Genomic DNA, 19,224 nt, shown 5'->3' with positions numbered 1-19,224 from the left:
CACAGAGATTCAAACCCAGATCCTTCTTTTTGTGGGGTGACATAGCTAAACACTTCATCACCATGCCACCCTTATTTTCTAACATGAAACAATGAAACAAATCATCTTCAAGCTGTTCTCTCATCCGAGAACATAAAAACTAAAATCTGGCTCATTACAGATTTGATCTTGCACCTTGGAGAGTTTGAAGGCCTGAGAGAGCGCCCAGTATCACGAGCTGTAAGGATGGAAGACCATGGAGTCCCTTTAATATATTCATGGTTATAGTTGAAATGTGGTTGCACCTTCTACGTGTCAAACTACCACTATCAGTGTAACAAGTGCTGTAGCATAACTCCTTCTTTTGTTCTTCCTCTTTTTTCTTTTTGCTCTGTTCTAGTTAGCCTGATCCGGTGGCACAGGGCATGCCATCGTTTTAAAGAATAATATCTCGAGCACTTTGATAAGAGTGAAAGAAAAGATTAAAGCGTCATTCACTGTGGACAATCCTTCAACTTCTGTTTTTGTCATGCAGACATTTCACAGCCTAATTCAGACAGTGACATACAGTTTGACATTTAAATGTTTTATAAGAGTAATGGTGTTACCCCAACTAATAAACTGTGAAGAAAATGTTTTGCATGGGGATACTGTTTTGGAGATCTGGTGCAGGATAGCAGCTGCAAACCAGCTACTGTACCTGCTATGATTGTAAATGCAGATATTTTATCAGTATTATCTACTGAAGCTAAAAGTATGTTAGTAAGAGAAAAAGATACACATAACAGTGCTACTTCAGAGGCTGGATCTTTGACCCTGCGGTGAATCAACTGGCTGATACACTCATACTGTATATGAATGCAAGCAGAGGTGTGGACTTGAGTCACATGACTTGGACTCGAGTCAGACTCGAGTCATTAATTTTATGACTTTAGACTTGACTTGAAAAAATGTTCTAAGACTTGTGACTTGACTTGGACTTTTACACCAATGACTTGGGACTTGAATTGGACTTGAACCGGTTTACTTGAAAAGACTTGATATTTTACCCCAAATATAAAATTTAACATGCATATTATATAGAGATTGAAAATGTGACGTCATTCACGGGTAGAACCGCAAAGGATTCTGGGAACTCGTGGCAAGCGGTACTAGCGCACGCAGGCTTTCAATTAAAATCAGTTATACAGCCATAAAAAGAAACACAAAAATGTCAAGAAGCCGTTGTATTATTAACTGCAATAGCCGGTCGCATGACAGCCACGGGAAGCCGACGGGTAAAGAGATCGGTTGTTATCGGATTACGTCATTGAAGAGAAATTGTTCCAGCCATGTTTCCGAAGTAACAAAGAGGCGACGGATGGCCTGGATTGCAGCCATTCAAAGATCAAATATAACGTCCCAGAACACTCCAGCTCACAGGTTAGTCTGCTCCAAGCATTTACACGAAGGTCAGTGTTTTTTAGTAGTTAATACGTCATTTTCATAACATAATTGGTGATATAGGTTACAAGCAAGTCTGGCGCTGAACAGAAATTGTCGCGCTATGCTCCTTTGTTTATTGTGTTTATTGTGCATAAATAGTGAATTGTCCTGACACAATATTGCGTTTCGCTTCTGTTATTATGGTACATTGACAAAAACATATACTTTTATTCACAGGATAAAACAGGTTTTTTGTATCACCAATTGCCCAGTACGATTACAGCATACAATATTGTTGTCACTGCTACATTTCTGTGATGGGTACCAGAAATTATTTCCACTACTAATTAATTACCGTTGAGCTCAAAGGTCCTATTAATAAACGGTTAAGGAATGTGTATTTATGACGACAATTTGTGAGACTGGTAAACTTATGATACGTACGATGGTCTTTCGTTCTACACGGTGCATTTCAAGGTCCTGCACCCATCCGTCGGTAAACTGTACCTGGGCTTGTTGCAGTGACCTGGGGCCCGTTCTTCGTACGTCGCTCACTACATCCAAGATCAAATGACACATCCAAGATCAAATGACACATCCAAGACCAAACCATCGCGCTAACCGTGAGCTCGCTAATCCGGTTCCCCGAACACACCTGCTGTTGACGATTAGTACAGCTGGACGCAGTAATGTGACATCACTGGGTGTTGTAAAAGGGGCTACGCATCGATAGTGGAAACATTGATCGGCAACCCTCTGATTGGTCGGCGAAAATGTCGACGGAGCGCGCTCGGCTCAGTATTTTTCGGCAGCAGAGCAAGAACTCTTGAGTGAGGGATTTCAGGAGTTTCAGAGTTTAATCAGAACGCAAGGGAACACTGCAAAGGCTGCAAAAGCAAGGAGAGAGGGCTGGCAGAAAGTTGCTGACAAATTAAACTCGTAAGTAATTTAATAATAACAATAATAATGGAGTGGGTTTATATAGCGCTTTTCAAGGCACCCAAAGCGCTTTACAATGCCACTATTCAGTCACTCTCACATTCACACACTGGTGGAGGCAGCTACAGTTGTAGCCACAGCTGCCCTGGGGCAGACTGACAGAAGCCAGGCTGCCATATCGCGCCATCGGCCCCTCTGGCCAACACCAGTAGACGGTAGGGTAGATTTATCATATCACACTATATTATCCAATATTATATTACATTATATTATATTATAATATGTTATATTATATCCCCTTTCACATTAGAGCCACAACAGGACCCACTAGAACATGGGAACAGGTAAAAGTGAAATATAAGAATATTCTACAGAATGGTAATATTTATCACTTATATTGCTTTTCGTCTCTTGGAAAGAGACCCTGGAATGATCTGTTTGTTTATAACAGCAACCAAGAAAAGGGCAGAGCAAAAAAAAAGACAGGTGGTGGTCCTGCACCCCCTCGTCAACAAGTTGGTTAAGTAAATAATATCCTCACGGGAAAATCGATATCTCTCTATGAGCACACTGTCGCGCTGAGCTAAAGGATCCTGTCTGTCCCGCAATATACGCTGAATTCTGAAAACTCTCCTTATCAATCTTGCACCTTCCGCAATGGGTGGCTCGCGTATACGGACAGGACATGGCTGCGACAGGCTTCCCAAATCCACCTTCGCTTTTATAGCCGTGGTCTCTCATCTTGATTACACAAAGTAATTTGCAATTGCTACTCTGAAATATGAATTAAATCTGTAATAATCACATACATGTGATAGAATGTTAATAGTACATTTCCCTTTTTTAGGAAATGACCTGTATGTATCTGTGTGAAATCAATAAATGGATCAGGTGCTGCATTGTCTTTAGTTACATTGATGTTATTTATTTATGGTGAAACAGTGGTGGAATATCGCTGTTGCTTTCGTATAAATGAAGCGGACATACCTGCGTGGCCGCGATCTAATCCTGTTTACATAAAGTAAACCTGCTCCCGAGCAGGTTTACGCTTACGGCTCTGTTGCTATGACAGCAAGTCCCGGATGAGCTTCGGGGAACCGAACGATCCAAGATCAGGCGAAATCGTCAACAATCAAATCCAGCTAACCTACTTAGCGAGGTACGAAGAACGGGCCCCTGAAGTTACTAAACTTCATGAGTGTATGCACTCACTCCAAGAACCGTATGATTATAAATATGCATATAAATATGCTACGATGAGATAGCTGACTTCATCTAACTAGCAAATGTTGTCCAGGCTACGTTGGTGATACAGTTTTTTTTTTATGTGTATGATATTTTTGTCATGCGATTTTAAAGCCAGTCCTACAACCGCATCCAAGAATAACATGCAGCTTATCTCAGAACTGTCGGTGAAAATTATTCTTGGAGCTAGGTTTAATTGAGCTGCATTTTAAAGAGGTGCAATTTCACAATTTGTGTATATTTTCTAAGTTCACTATTTTGTCATGTGTTGAGAAAAACACAGATTTTAAAATTACATGGTCTAATATTTACATTTAGCATAACTGCAACATTATTTTTTCGTTTTTTTTTTTTTTAAAGACTCGAAAGGACTTGAAATTCAAAGTTTCAGACTTGTGACTTGACTCGGACTTTTACACCAGTGACTTGAGACTCGACTCTGACTTGCCTGACATTACTTGAGACTTGACTTGAGACTTGAGGATAAAGACTTGAGACTTACTTGAGACTTGCAAAACAATGACTTGGTCCCACCTCTGAATGCAAGTACAACATATGCCTGACTTCCATGAATAGCATAAGAGAGCAGCTTCTTGGAAGGATGTGTTTTTAGCATTTGTAAAGCTAATGGTTTGACACATGCAGATTTCTCTTTCCACTGGTCTCCAGCAGCTGTTTAGCCTCTAATACTGTGCTGTAGTTTGATCAGCTGATCACCCAAACCATGGCTTTCAACACATTGCTGTCACCATTTAACCAGTTGTCAAGTAACATAGACCAAAAAAAATAGGTGAAGTTTAATTTACTATTAGGAAAATTAAACAAAGAGTCGTGCCTCTAACAAACTAAAAGCTTTGTAATTTTAATAGTCGCATAATTTCTGAACACACAAAAAGCAAGTCGTTTAATGCTGTATCCATAAATTTTCCTAAGTTTCTTATCAAAGTTATTTTAAATCATCTCCTTGTAATTTCGGCTGTTTAAAAGCTTCTACAGTGCTCAGACCCTGCTGTCCAGCTGTTATTAAAGCTATGTGAACTAACTTCAACCCCTCAACACCCTCCAGGTCTTGCTTCTCCCTTTGAGCAGACACATTTGACCTTTATGGAAAATTGTGTTTACCGAAGGTCACTAAAGAACATAACTATTGAATAATCAACAATTTTTCACTTCAGCTCTCTATATCACAGTTTTCTGATTAAAAAACAACCAAAAACCTGAAATAATATTCACTGTAAAACCTGGTTACGCTGTAATGAGGCAACTTATGCTGAATCATAATTATTTTTTACACGTTTAAAAATTAGTTTGGTGTTTGAAACACACACAAACACAAATTCTGCCCCAAAATATAAATATATGTAAATTTTGTTGCATTTGTTAAGCACAATGTAACATTTTGCACTTAATAGAATCTGGTCAAATCAAATTTACATGATTGGTATGTATTCATTTTATGTGAATAAACGTTTATTTTTATACTTAAAATTATTGCCTCGTGTTTTCTGAAGGTGAAGAATCTTTTTTTTGTGCAAGTTTTTTTTAAAAAAAAAAAAAAAAGTATGCCTAATGTAAGCATAGGGGGTTTGGGCAGGGAGGACCTTGCTTATTTCAACAAGAGAATGCAAACTATGTATGTGTATGTATCACAAATTAATACCTCCAAAGAAAAAAAAAATGTGGGTGACCTGTCATAGGTGACCTTTCACCTTTTCACCTTTTGAAAACATCACAACAATGTAAATGTTAATATTTTTACAGAAAGTTTTTAATTTTGCAGCTCAGTGGTAAATATACTCTGACATGTCTCAAGTTCTTTGAAAGATCTTGCTGGTTTATTAAATAAGTATTTATTTAATATTTATTTAATTTTATTTAAAACTATTATTTAAAGCTATTTAAAACGAGATTTATGTCTAAGTTTCAAGATACAGTCATATCAAAAAAAGCTGAAATGAATTTATCCGTCTCTCACATCAATGTGAAGGAATTTTGGCCCACTCTTCTTTACAGTGTTGCTTCAGTTCACTGAGATTTGTTGTCATTCATTTATGCACAGGACCCACCACAGCATTTCAATCAGGCTGAGGTCTGAACTCTGAGTAGGCCAGTGCAACACCTTGATCTTTTTCTTTTTCAGTCATTCGATTGTAGATTTGCTGCTATGCTTGGAATCATTGTCCTGCGGCATCACCTAATTTTGGCCACATTTAGCTGTCAGACAGATGGACTCACATTTGACTCCAGAGTACTTTCATATAAATCGGAGTTAATCGTGGACTCAATGACTACAAGGTGCCCTGAGGGCTATACTATGAAGAACGATTAATGGCTTAACGAGCTAAGTCAAGCTTAAAATGAAGGTTTTCTGTGTCACAAAAGTGGCCCTCTTTTTACCTGGCTAAAAAATAACATGGTAACTTATGCTGAACACATAACCTTATCATTATAACCTGAAGTCGAACTGTAAGTTTACAGCACCGCAGTCTTTGCATTGCATTCTCACTGGGATTTGCTTGTATTTAGCTGGTGATGCAGAAAATGTAAATCAAATTAATTTATCTTTGATCCACAACAAGCTAAATTGAGTTCCGTGGCTTCTTGATTAGGCTATGGGGCAGTAACTTTTAATGTTTAAATGTTTCCAGTTTCAAGTTTCACAGTGCTAATGTGCAGCTGTCACATTATGAATAAACAGCAGCACAGAGAGGGCACTCATCAGTGAAATGATTAACTTGAATTAAAATATTTAGTTTACTGCTCTGTGTGTTAAATCACCAGATTAACATTTTCTGCAGCATTAATCCCTCGTCTTATTTGCAACATGGTTGCATTTTACAGTTCCTTTATGTCCTTTTCGTCACCATTTTATCATCAACATTATCAGATAACATCTCCGATTGGAGCAGGTGGCACTTGCAGGGATTGTTTTGTGTGTGAGTCATGTGATGTCGGTCAACAAGAGTCATGTGATGCATAAAACTCCTTTTTTTAAAGTCCACCCTCACCGAGCCTGAAGCAGAATGCTTAGCTTAAGAGAGAATGTTGATAGCCCTCATTGTTATACTTGCTCTCTCCAACTGGGGGTTTGAGGTTTTGTCAAGCCAGATAACTCAAATTAAGCCTGGTTTCTTTAGGGGCCAGCATACTCCTCAGGTCCTGTAACTGTAAAACAAATCCATGGACATTATGGTCAAACATTTCTACTCTCTTTAAAGAGAAGAGGCTTCCTCTTGGTACAAACAAATAAGTCATATTTGTTGCGTCTTTTTCTAATTGTACTGTCATGAACCTTAACATTTAAGACATGACTGAGGCCTGTGGAGTCTGACGTGTACTTTAGCTCTTTGTTTTTTTTAAAACAATTTTTCCATCTGAACTTGAGGTGAATTTACAGTGGGACATCCACTCATGGGAAAATGGTGGCATAGTGTTAACACACACCTCAATGCTGCAGACCAGTAAAATGCCAATAGGCCACTACTTTCACAGAGGTGGTCACAGTGGCTAATGATCAATTAATCAAGAGCCTTTGATCAGCAGCACCTGGCCACTACTTATGCTCTTCTCTGCTGTGGAAACAGAGTTCTGTAAAAACCTGTGCTTTATGACTCTATACTGTCTTCTACGTTTGTGTTATATTTTTTCATTTACATTTTACACAGCATCCCATTTTTTCCCATCCCTACAGATTTATACCACAGCCCTATTTGGATGCTATATAAATTTGGAGAACCAAAACTGTCACTAGTTAGTGTTTGTGCTTAGTTAAAGATGCTAATCTTTGCCTGGATAACCAGGAGCATGTCTAGCAATGGAAAGGAGCTAGACATGTAGTATTTCTGCAGTTGCACATTTACTGGAAATGTTTTTACAGTAAGCACTTAGGTCAGCTTCATTGTCAACATTGCTCAATGGTTGACATAATTTTATGAACATTGCAACACATTTATATAAATTCCCCGTGTGATCAATTGATGTAAAGCTCTCTTTTGGCCTTACAGCAGCACTATTCTACAAATATTTGATGCAGTTATAAAAGGAGCAGAATGTGGACACATCTGGCTGCTTACATTGATGCTATGAGGATATAACTGTGTATGGTAAGATTTATCCAGCAAGTCATTTATCAACATAAAGTAAGACAGCAATAAGCAGCCGTAAAAATACATTTATGTTCAGGCAAGATGGTTAAACCTCCTGGGTTTGTGTAAAGGCATCTGTGCATTTACAAAAAGATCTTATTAATATTAATTGTGATGTTGAATAATGACAAAATTTTTTAATGAATTCTCATATGCTGTTTGTGATCTAAAATTAGTGTCCATTTGATTACCTTTTTAAAAATTTAATTATATATTTTCTATATACTATGGACATGTAGCCTTACAATTCAGTCCATGGCATAAACTGGATTTAATTAGACTTGTGGTGAGACTAAAGCGAGTGTCTTCAGACAGTTTGATTCTACACAGATTAAAAATTAAACACTGGATGCCCTGGGCTTCACAAGCATACTCTAGCACATGCATGTTTCATTTCCACAAAAAGATTGGAATGTCAGTAGTTGAACGGAGTTGTGTACTCATACTGATAATGCAGCTATTTTGGATGCAGTGTGAAGTTGCAACACAATTCATTACCATGTCTGTACTTATTCAGTTTTTAGCTTCAGTACAAGTTCAAGTTCATCCTGTACAGGGAGTGCAGAATTATTAGGCAAGTTGTATTTTTGAGGAATAATTTTATTATTGAACAACAACCATGTTCTCAAAGAACCCAAAAAACTCATTAATATCAAAGCTGAATGTTTTTGGAAGTAGTTTTTAGTTTGTTTTTAGTTTTAGCTATTTTAGGGGGATATCTGTGTGTGCAGGTGACTATTACTGTGCATAATTATTAGGCAACTTAACAAAAAACAAATATATACCCATTTCAATTATTTATTTTTACCAGTGAAACCAATATAACATCTCCACATTCACAAATATACATTTCTGACATTCAAAAACAAAACAAAAACAAATCAGCGACCAATATAGCCACCTTTCTTTGCAAGGACACTCAAAAGCCTGCCATCCATGGATTCTGTCAGTGTTTTGATCTGTTCACCATCAACATTGCGTGCAGCAGCAACCACAGCCTCCCAGACACTGTTCAGAGAGGTGTACTGTTTTCCCTCCTTGTAAATCTCACATTTGATGATGGACCACAGGTTCTCAATGGGGTTCAGATCAAGTGAACAAGGAGGCCATGTCATTAGTTTTTCTTCTTTTATACCCTTTCTTGCCAGCCACGCTGTGGAGTACTTGGACGCGTGTGATGGAGCATTGTCCTGCATGAAAATCATGTTGTTCTTGAAGGATGCAGACTTCTTCCTGTACCACTGCTTGAAGAAGGTGTCTTCCAGAAACTGGCAGTAGGACTGGGAGTTGAGCTTGACTCCATCCTCAACCCGAAAAGGCCCCACAAGCTCATCTTTGATGATACCAGCCCAAACCAGTACTCCACCTCCACCTTGCTGGCGTCTGAGTCGGACTGGAGCTCTCTGCCCTTTACCAATCCAGCCACGGGCCCATCCATCTGGCCCATCAAGACTCACTCTCATTTCATCAGTCCATAAAACCTTAGAAAAACCAGTCTTGAGATATTTCTTGGCCCAGTCTTGACGTTTCAGCTTGTGTGTCTTGTTCAGTGGTGGTCGTCTTTCAGCCTTTCTTACCTTGGCCATGTCTCTGAGTATTGCACACCTTGTGCTTTTGGGCACTCCAGTGATGTTGCAGCTCTGAAATATGGCCAAACTGGTGGCAAGTGGCATCTTGGCAGCTGCACGCTTGACTTTTCTCAGTTCATGGGCAGTTATTTTGCGCCTTGGTTTTTCCACACGCTTCTTGCGACCCTGTTGACTATTTTGAATGAAACACTTGATTGTTCGATGATCACGCTTCAGAAGCTTTGCAATTTTGAGACTGCTGCATCCCTCTGCAAGATATCTCACTATTTTTGACTTTTCTGAGCCTGTCAAGTCCTTCTTTTGACCCATTTTGCCAAAGGAAAGGACGTTGCCTAATAATTATGCACACCTGATATAGGGTGTTGATGTCATTAGACCACACCCCTTCTCATTACAGGGATGCACATCACCTAATATGCTTAATTGGTAGTAGGCTTTTGAGCCTATACAGCTTGGAGTAAGACAACATGCATGAAGAGGATGATGTGGACAAAATACTCATTTGCCTAATAATTCTGCACTCCCTGTATATGAACTACAGCAAAGCTTCTGGGACTTCACCTCCACATTTGACCACTTTGTTAATAACTGTCTCATTCTTTGACCTGAGCTGCTGGTCAAATAATATACTAATAATTTTGTTTGACATATTACTACCATAATTCCTACATTCATGAGAGTTTTGCATTTAATGCTTATAATTAACTGTGGACGTGTATTTATTAGAATTGTCTATTGTGTGCAAAGTTTAAGTTACTGTGCAAAATGCATGCATGTGCACATTTTTTGTTGCTTTGCATGTAAACACATTTGTAATATGATTCCTACAAAGCATTTTGTAAATGATGCTGCAAATGCATGACTAAAAACGAAATGTGCATATGCTTTATTTTATTCAAATTATTAGTACTGCTGGAAATTTTTATTAGAGTTCTCAGTACCTAGAGATGGAAATATAAGCCTTATTTGCACCCACTGACACTGAAGTGCTCACATATATTTTACACCTTTCAGACAATGCTACAGTCGGCAGGGCCTGAAGTACTGCAAAGAAATGCAGACATTGACTTTACAGCAATGCTTTCACAGTGTGCCACATATTAAACACATGTAGCCTACCTGTAAATGGTTGTTGGCATAGCTACAATTACTATTAAAGATGAGAAGGATAAGCAGTGATTTTATCTGTTGCAAAGGCACGTTTAAAAGCTGAAGGTGACAGAATATTTACATTTCAGTAATACCCTGAAGCTACAGAATGAACAGCCTAGGTAAAATAAGATCAGCTGAGACAATGACTTATCCATTTTTTAAATATATTTGTCTCTATGTGAGCAATTTTCTGGTCAAATTCACAGTTAGTGTGTGTGTTTAATGTTGCGTGTATGTAAATCTATTCTTTATTTACTAGAAAGCATTTCTCAATTTTACTGATCTACTTTTATTTCTGTTCCTTTTAAATGTTACTTGTTAAACTATATTATTCTTTCTTTTCTTGGTTTTATGCCTTCTAAAGTGCTTTTTTAAGCACGTTGTGCTCTATAATTAATGATTATTATTGTTATTATTTCATAGGCCATTTATTGAAATGGCCTTTGCAAATGTTTTGGGGTTTGGGATGAAATGAAAAGCTCTTTTATAGCAGTGACATCAAGACTAAGGAATTCACTCATTAATGATTATGTTTTGTACGTCGATGAGTACTGTGTACTGTGTTAAAAAAGAGGTTTACATAAACAATGACTCACCTGGGATTTCTCATATATATTTATTCTCTTTCTTTTTGTCTCACCTGCACGTCTCTCTCTGTAGAAAGCTAGTACAGCTGTAGCACCCATTGTCTCGGGTATATGAGGGTTGGACAGTTCTATCATTAGTTTGGATATAATAATTAAGAAATGTCTGTATTGGCTGATGCACATCACCAATTCCAGGATACTACTAATGATGATTGGCTCACTTGTACGTGCAGTAAATAGTCACAAACATTCAGGTGCAGGACTTTACGGCCTTAAAGGGTTTCTGTTACTTGGATAATCAATCATATCATTATTAGATCTGATGCATCTCATCTTGGGAAAGATACAATGCCATTACTTTGTGAGTCTTTCTGCCACTTTGGAAAATCGCCAAGACTAAAGCTGCGATTTCTGCAGCTGCTTTCAACTTGCCATCTTCCCAAGGTCTAAGTTAAGTAACCTATCTTCTGCTGTGCTGCTTGTGCATTTCTTCACTGCTTGTATATTTTGACAGGTGTTTTTTTGGCATAAACCTGTAAACAAACTGGAACTTCTTGCTGCTCAATTTACTATTATACTACTGAATCTCTGCATATTTATTCAGAATCTATTGTCCAGGTCATTATTAGAAGTCCATACAACAGTTAAACTAACCTTTTCTTGGGTTATTTGGCAACTGCATGCCTTACGGCCAATGCACAGAGTCATCATTGGGCCATATTTTATTTTCTACTCATGATTTTTGAGGTTTTCTCATACCTCCAGTGTGCTTTTCATCTAATTATCGTGGTTTTTGTTTGTTGTTATCCTAGTCTAATAGAATCTTTATCTATATCCCTATGCAACGTTCTTCAAAAACTAAAACCAGTATACATTTTGTTGAATAAAACAATCCCAGATAAACAACAGATACCCAGTGCACACCATATCTCTTCTCTTTTATCACTCCAATCCTGCTCATCAGCAACTGAGAATCAAACAAACATGAAAATGATCAGCGTTGCATTTACAACAGGACTTTCAATTGATCTCAGTTTCATCTCATTTGTAATGAATAATTTAGTTGCTTTAAGGGAGGCCTGACTTGCATAAAAGAAGAATCTACGTCCATTTTAGTGGTGAAATATTTCTCATTTAACAACATGTGTGTTAACAGCATGCCATGGGTTTATCAAAGTAATCACGTTAAATTGCAACAATCTTTGTTGCTTCCCAAAGAAAAGGTGGGGTACGCTTGGTTTTAAATTTAGTGGGCAGCACAGTAGAAAAAGGTTCTGGGTTCAGCTGAGGCCTTTCTGTGTGGAGTCTGCACATTCTTCCTGCATGGTCCCACGTTCCCCCAGAATCCACAAGAAGTTTGTTTTAAATTGGCTGTAGATGTGAACGTAAGTATGCATGGCTGTCTGTCATCGTGCCCTTGGTCTAAGCTGGGCTAGCCTTAACTCCATCACGGCCTTAGCTGGATAAACAATTAAGAAATGGATGGTAAAACTGAGATGTATTTAGTTTAGAATATTTCCTTTCACTGGGGTTTCATGTTTACCTGAGGGCGTCCAGCATGCTTGCCGAGCTACTTCTCAATCAATAAATCAAACAAAATTTATTTATACAGCACCTTTCATGGAAATGGTTTACAACTGACTGAAAGATGCACAAGGCAGTAAATATAGTCTGGGAAAAGTAATATGTGCCAAGATACCTTCTTTTTGTTGCCATTTGGCTTTTATAATGTAAATAAAATAATGGAAACCCAAAAAATATACATCAGAAAGAAAGCTGTGATAAAACTCGCATAAAAATAATTTATTGAAACGCAGCTATAAGGACTAAGGAAGTGAACGGTTTAAATATAAATAGTGAAATTACTCAGGGAAAAAGCATTACAGTGAAGTAGTAGGCTGTTATTTATGAAGAAAATGAAATGAGCAAAACAGCAGCGATGCCTTGAAATTATAAAAACTGTTCTTGGATGAGAAGGGCTTGAGTTCCTGTGAAATTGTTGCACAGACTCATATTGGTGGATCACAGAGGCTCGGTTATTTTTTTTGAGTGTTTTTTTGAATGCTTATTAAGCAGGAAGCAATAATTTTGGTTTAGGGTTAGATCTTAGAATCCGTGTTGCTTTGGGAACTGAGTCAAACTTTTTTAAGTATTTGTTACGTATGGTAATTTTCTCAATTTGAAGTGTCTCATACTGAAAATGCCAGCCTACGTGTGACTTTTATTGCATGCACGATGTTTGCAACATAAAGAAAACGACAAAGAACGACTTATTAGAAACCCTGTAAAACTGGTTATCTTCATCTTGTTTAATAGCATTATCTTTTGTAGCTGTTTAAAACCTTGTGATGAGTGTAGATCGAAAGGTATTCCTGGTGCTTTGCAGCAGTCTCTGAATATGAACAGACTGACCTCATTTGAGGGTATGGGTTGGTGTTTTCTGCATTACCGTGGGAATGCCATTCTATTTCATCCTATTCGTGGCATATATTTATCAGTCAGTTGCATATTTGTAAACCGCCTCATCTAATGTGTAATTGTAAACTGGCAGTGTGGCTACTGTGAAGGTCTCTGTTGAGCAGACTGGATATTGCATGAAAAGAATTGTTGCACGATGTAAACTGATGAATATTTTACATTTTTGGAGAAAAATGAAACGGCTTTTTCTTCAAAGTAGAAATTACCTTTTTTTCCCCCCAGTGTAAAAATCATTCTTTGGAAGAAATGTCAAGAATTTTCAAAACATGAACATCATGTCCGCACAGAAAGAGAGACGGGACTGTCTGATATTGAAACATATTTGTATGAAAACATTGTCTTTGCCAATCACTTCTCGCCGCTGGGGTGGGGAGTGGCTGTTAACCTCATTTGTTTTCAGCGAGCTCGTCTCTCTCTGGGTGTTTTTAAGTGTGATATTTTCAAAGTCTTTGAAGAAAGACAACCTAGATTTTTTTCTTCTTTCAGTCCAATTTATGCGATAGCAGAATTTGAAGGGGTGCTATGAATACCAGTCATATGTTGACGACGCTGCCGAGAACTCATAAGATTTTAAAAGATACTGAAATTTTAGAAACTAGGATTAGTATTGCATTTGAGAAAACTGATCAGATGCATTCGTTGTTTCAAATGCATATCCACAAGGACGGGCCATTAATAAGGCAAGATAGGAAACTGCAGCAGGAGAAACCACCAGGTCACTGCACAGCCCTTGATTGATTTGATCAATTGCTAATTTGCACCACTAGAGTACAGTATCAACTATGCAGATCTTTCATTATCAGTTAAAAGAATAGCTTGACACTTTGTGAATCATGCTTATTTGCTTTCTTGCAGAGAATTTAATTAGTTAGACTTCCTGTTCAAACAGCATCCAACAGCCAAATGAAGTTCCTGCACATATCTGCCTATAAAGTAACATCTTGTTTTTACAATATCCTCTGTGAACCGTGCAAATGAGATGCAATGTATTCATTTCAGAGTTTTAAAAGTTACGGTTGACTTATTTTTTAACTTTGTCCAGAGTAAGGCTAACTGTTTCTCAATATTTCGTTTCTATGCTAAACAAATTTGAGCAACTCCTGTTTCCTGCCTCACAGTTAGCGCACAGATAAGAGAGAGGTATCTTGTCATCTAGCTCTTGGCAATGTAGCAAATGTAAATAAATATTACAAAATTCTAAATAATTTGGTTTAAGGGCATTTGTTATGATCTGAACCAGAAGATTTCAGGCTTCACACTGTTAAGTTTCAGTCAGTTTTATCACCTCCTGGCTCCGTGTGGGGTCACTGAGAGCAGACCTCACGAATATGGTAATCTCAGATACAGAACTCTGGCGGTGAGCACAGAGGTTCTGCTGCTTTTGTTTGCTCGAGGCGACCAGGGACAGAAAAATTAGTTTAAAGGAAGTAAAACGACTTGTTTCAGACAGTGACTAAATTGAATTGAATAAAAATAGAAAAAATCCAGAGGATTATTTTGAGCAAAGCTACTTTATTCCCAGAATAAAAATCTGGACCTGGGTATAATATGACTTCAGTAGACCCTAAATTATAATATTACACTTTCTTAGAGAGGGTGTCAAAGTTTAGTTTTAATGCTTTTCATTATTTTATATTGTTATTATGGTGTATTCTGCTTTGGTTTATAAAATATAGGCTGACCAGGCAGTGATTAAAATGAAAAGAAATAAAAAATGGGTCCAGTGTCAGTCATTTAGTTATTTGTTTTATCCAAATTCAGTCAGTCTATGTTCACAACATTTACATTACAATTTAAAGATCACAGTGACTCTACAAATAAAATACACCTGAAAATGTGAAGTGGAACAGCTTCAAGCTTAGTATTTTGATTGAAACCATCTGCTAGGCTGCACTGAATCATTTGGCGGATAAATGTTCGAGGACACGAGCTTTAAAATAGGTAAACACGTGGGAGTAATTTTCTGGTGACATTTCAGGCTGAAAAGTGTCCTGTCTGTGTTGTTTTGAGAATCAATAAGTTAATGTCTCTTTTTAAATTCCCTAGGTACCAGTCGCACAGGCCTTGATACCGGTTAGTGACCATCTGGCGTTGAGAGGGAAAAATATGTATTCCCGAGGAAGCTGAGATTGGTGATTGGAGGTTTTTGGTAGTGGTTGATGGCTAAAGTCAGTTCAGCCTAGAGAGTGGTCAGTGACTCCCTGGTAACTGACGGATGCTGGTGTGTATTCAGTGGCTTATTGGTGAGTGTTTCTGGAAGTCTTGGTCGCAAAGAGGTATATATGCACAAAAAACGTCTTTGCACTTGCTTTGTTTGCTGGCATGTAGCTTCCAGTGTTGGTCGTTACTTGAAAATAGTAATTAGTTACTAATTACTGATTACATCTCCAGGAAAGTAATCCAGTTACTTTACTGATTACTTATTTTTGAAATGTAATTAGTTACTTTATTACTTAGTTGCTTTTTAAAAACGTGATACACAACCTGAATATATAATAAAGCAATAGAGCTTTCAGCCCAAATCAGTTTTTTCTGCATAATCCATCATATAAAATGTAATCAAATGAAAAAGTCTCTTTTTAAAACTTGTTTTTATTAGTTTTAATCTTTTAACTTTATGCATCAAGCAAAAATGTAATTATATGCAACTGTCTTTGACTTGAAGAAATTTGTTTGACATTTAAACCTATTTTATGCATATTCCAGCATATAAATAAAATAACTTGTTGTGTTGACACTCACTCTTTAAAATAGATGCAAGTAAAACACAGCAAAAAAGGAATAAAATCAAAGATTCAGCAGCACTAAGTCCTGTTGCTCTTAAGTTATTTTCACCTGTTTAGCAGGGGTGGGGCCGGTGGAGGTTTGCCTGGTGGAATTGGATGTGGTAGCCACAGCTGTCATGCCAGTGGGGGGGATCCAGGGGTTTCTCTGTGAATTTCACATTCAAGTGGCAGCGTGCTAGGTGCTTGCTCAGATTTGAAGTTTAATTTTTCGCTGTAGAAAGAAGTTTTCTTTCTACGTACAGTCTACAGTGGACGGTTTTTGCCACTTTTTACATACACATTTTACATAATTTGCTTAGGGATTAATAAAGTATTCTGCTTCTGATTTATGGAATCAAACGCTAAGTAATGTCAGTGCTTCCAAGCTTTAAACGCTGCATGGTCGTACTCTCTCCTACACTCCATATTATCCATTGTGGATCTACACACATCTGTTGCTGCCACAGATGTCGCACACTCGTACGTCATTGTCATGAGACACTCTCAAACAAAATCACAGTTTAGTAGCACAGTAACGCAGTAACTGCTTATGGGAAAGTAACAGTAATCTAATTACTTTTTTGCTATAGTAATCCATTACTTTACTCATTACTTCCATGGAAAAGACTGACTTGGCAGCAAACAGTTGCAAACTAACTTCCAGGTGGTAGCAAAACTGTACAATGCAACACAAACCGGAGGTAAAATTTGGTTGGTAAAGGTTAGATTTGTTGTGTTTAAAATGTATTTGTTGCAGCAGTAAGAGACAGCTTTTACTTTGAAGGCAAATGTTCTCCATTTCTGATTTACATTGCATTTTTTTCTTAGTTTCACCACAGCCTGGAAGGTAAAAGGTGTTTGTTTTGCAGACAACTTGGCATCTTTCATGCAAATGATTCCAATGATAGCAATCAGAAAGAAAGAAATTTGTGTGTAGCGCTCTCTTTTTTATTTTAGCTCACCCCCAGCGACCACTTGCAATACACATCCTTCCTGACAAGGCCTTAGCGTATTATTGCTTTTCAGACAAAGTACATTATATTTTTTTTCTGGACATTAATCTGCTTTTGATAATTTTGTAAGGAAGTAACTTTTGCTTCTTATTTTTTCTGCTTTTTTTGTACAACACTTGCCACGTTTGATTAATGCCCAGTTCATCAGTTGCCCTAATCTTAGCTGTCCTTGCTTCCACTCACTATTGAGGAGAAGGCAGGTCTGATAGTGTGGTCACATCAAACCTGCCTTAAGATGTGTAGTTTATATTTTTCTGTATTTTTTTTGTTTTTTTGGGTTTTTTTTCTGCAAATAAAATTCAAGAAGCAAAACAAAGTTACTTTCAGGTTCAATCTTAATTGTGTATCTCTACATGAAAATAATGATGACCAGTAACCTGAATGTTTCAAACCATCTGACAGCATGATACAGCAGTTTCTTATGCATCTGTCCTACTAATTATAATTCCACTGTGAGGAAGAGATATGGTGTTGAAATTGGCTGGGCCAGAGGTCAGATGGAGACTCTTTACTGTACAGTGGTGTTTAGTAGCTGGATGCTAGGGTGATAATGACTTATTTAGGTTTGTTTACTTACTAAAATATTGCCTTGTTACTGGAACCTTATCCAAAGAGCAGTGATTAACAATATTCTCAAAAATACAGTAAATTGCTTTTTTGTTCATCCTTTCAATCTCAGAGTTCAATTTGCATTCTTAAATAGTGCTTTCACCTTGTCAAAGGACAAAAGAGCAGTGCTTTTAGGCATAGTGCACTATGGGATCTGCATTTGTAATATGCTATATCAGATAAAATGATTTGATGCATAGAAACATTTTACACTTGAATGCTCTCTACATCTAACCCAATTTTGGGATACGGTTAGGCAGAGTCCATTAAAAAATCCTCTCAGTCAAAGAGGAGGCTGTTTACTTTTAAATGAACACTGAGCACTACCAGGTAATGGAAAAATAAATAAATGAAAACGCCAATAACAGACGCTACTTCTATGTTGGTACAGCTATGTAAAATTAAGATCTACAATAAAGCGGGGATTCCATCAGATTGTCGTGCATTAACATTAGCAATAGAGAACAAATTGAAATGACAACTTTTATATAAGAAAAAATGAATAACACTGACATCGAAATTGATAAATTTTCCGTTCGGTTAATTTTTATTTATATAACATCATTTCCCAACAACAGTCATCTGAACTCACTTTATGTTGTAGCATAAAAAAACCCTACAATATTAACACACAAACTGAAAATGCAGTGATTCAGTCTGCCTCCATGAGCAAGCACTTGGTGAGAAACAGGAAAAAGGCTTCTGTGAAGTCAGACATTCATATGAATGACGAAGATTGGGAGTGGAGGGGTGAACAGGAAGAAACCTTTTATACACATTGAATATATTTTTGCCTTTCTCACGTGTAACAAAACAGAAGATCTGGCCTGCCATGTCTGCATCGCATTGCTGCGGGTTCTCAGGTATGCTGCTGCTGTCCAAAGAAAAGGAACAGGCCTCTATGCAGTCCATTGAAAAACTAATTACACCCAGTGGTTATGGTTCAAGCAACATAGTGGATCGGACTTGTGCCTCACTGCAAGAAGGTCCTGAATTCGACATCACCACCTGAACGGGGCTTTTCTGTGTGGAGTTTGCATGTTCTACCCGTGTTTGCGTGGGTTCTCTCCGGGTACTCCGGCTTCCTCCCACAGTTCAAAGCCATGCATTTAGTGGGGTTAGGTTAATTAGTGATTCTAAATTGCCCATAGATGTGAATGTGAGTGTGAATGGGTGTCTGTCTCTCTATGTTAGCCTGTGATTGACTGACAACCTGTCCAGGGTGTGCCCCGCCTCTCGTCCTGTGGCAGCTGGAAGAGGCTCCAGCCGTCCTGCAACCCTGATGTGGATAAACGAAA

At 37.8% G+C, this 19,224-nt stretch overlaps 2 protein-coding genes across 5 annotated transcripts in view; one reads left to right on the top strand and one right to left on the bottom strand.

Annotated features, from left to right (window-relative positions):
- The window catches only part of bcas1 (brain enriched myelin associated protein 1), a 39,377-nt gene extending 37,383 nt beyond the window's left edge, over window positions 1–1,994 (bottom strand). For 3 of the 4 annotated variants that reach the window (XM_080899817.1, XM_080899820.1, XM_080899821.1), the window contains exon 1: window positions 1,912–1,994. The gene's annotated coding sequence lies outside the window, so the exon portion shown is untranslated. Of the gene's footprint in view, window positions 1–1,848 lie in introns of all 4 variants that reach the window. The other variant, XM_080899819.1, reaches the window with a different exon arrangement.
- The window catches only part of LOC308407882 (uncharacterized protein), a 65,955-nt gene continuing 48,081 nt past the window's right edge, over window positions 1,351–19,224 (top strand). The window contains exon 1 of the mRNA XM_080899825.1: window positions 1,351–1,401. The gene's annotated coding sequence lies outside the window, so the exon portion shown is untranslated. The remainder of the gene's footprint in view (window positions 1,402–19,224) is intronic.

This window comes from Rhamphochromis sp. 'chilingali' (genome assembly GCF_963969265.1).
Source record: "Rhamphochromis sp. 'chilingali' genome assembly, chromosome: 12".
NCBI classification, from domain to species: Eukaryota; Metazoa; Chordata; class Actinopteri; order Cichliformes; family Cichlidae; genus Rhamphochromis; species Rhamphochromis sp. 'chilingali'.
Note: the sequence above shows the minus strand (reverse complement) of the source record. Positions and strands in the feature narration are given on the sequence as shown.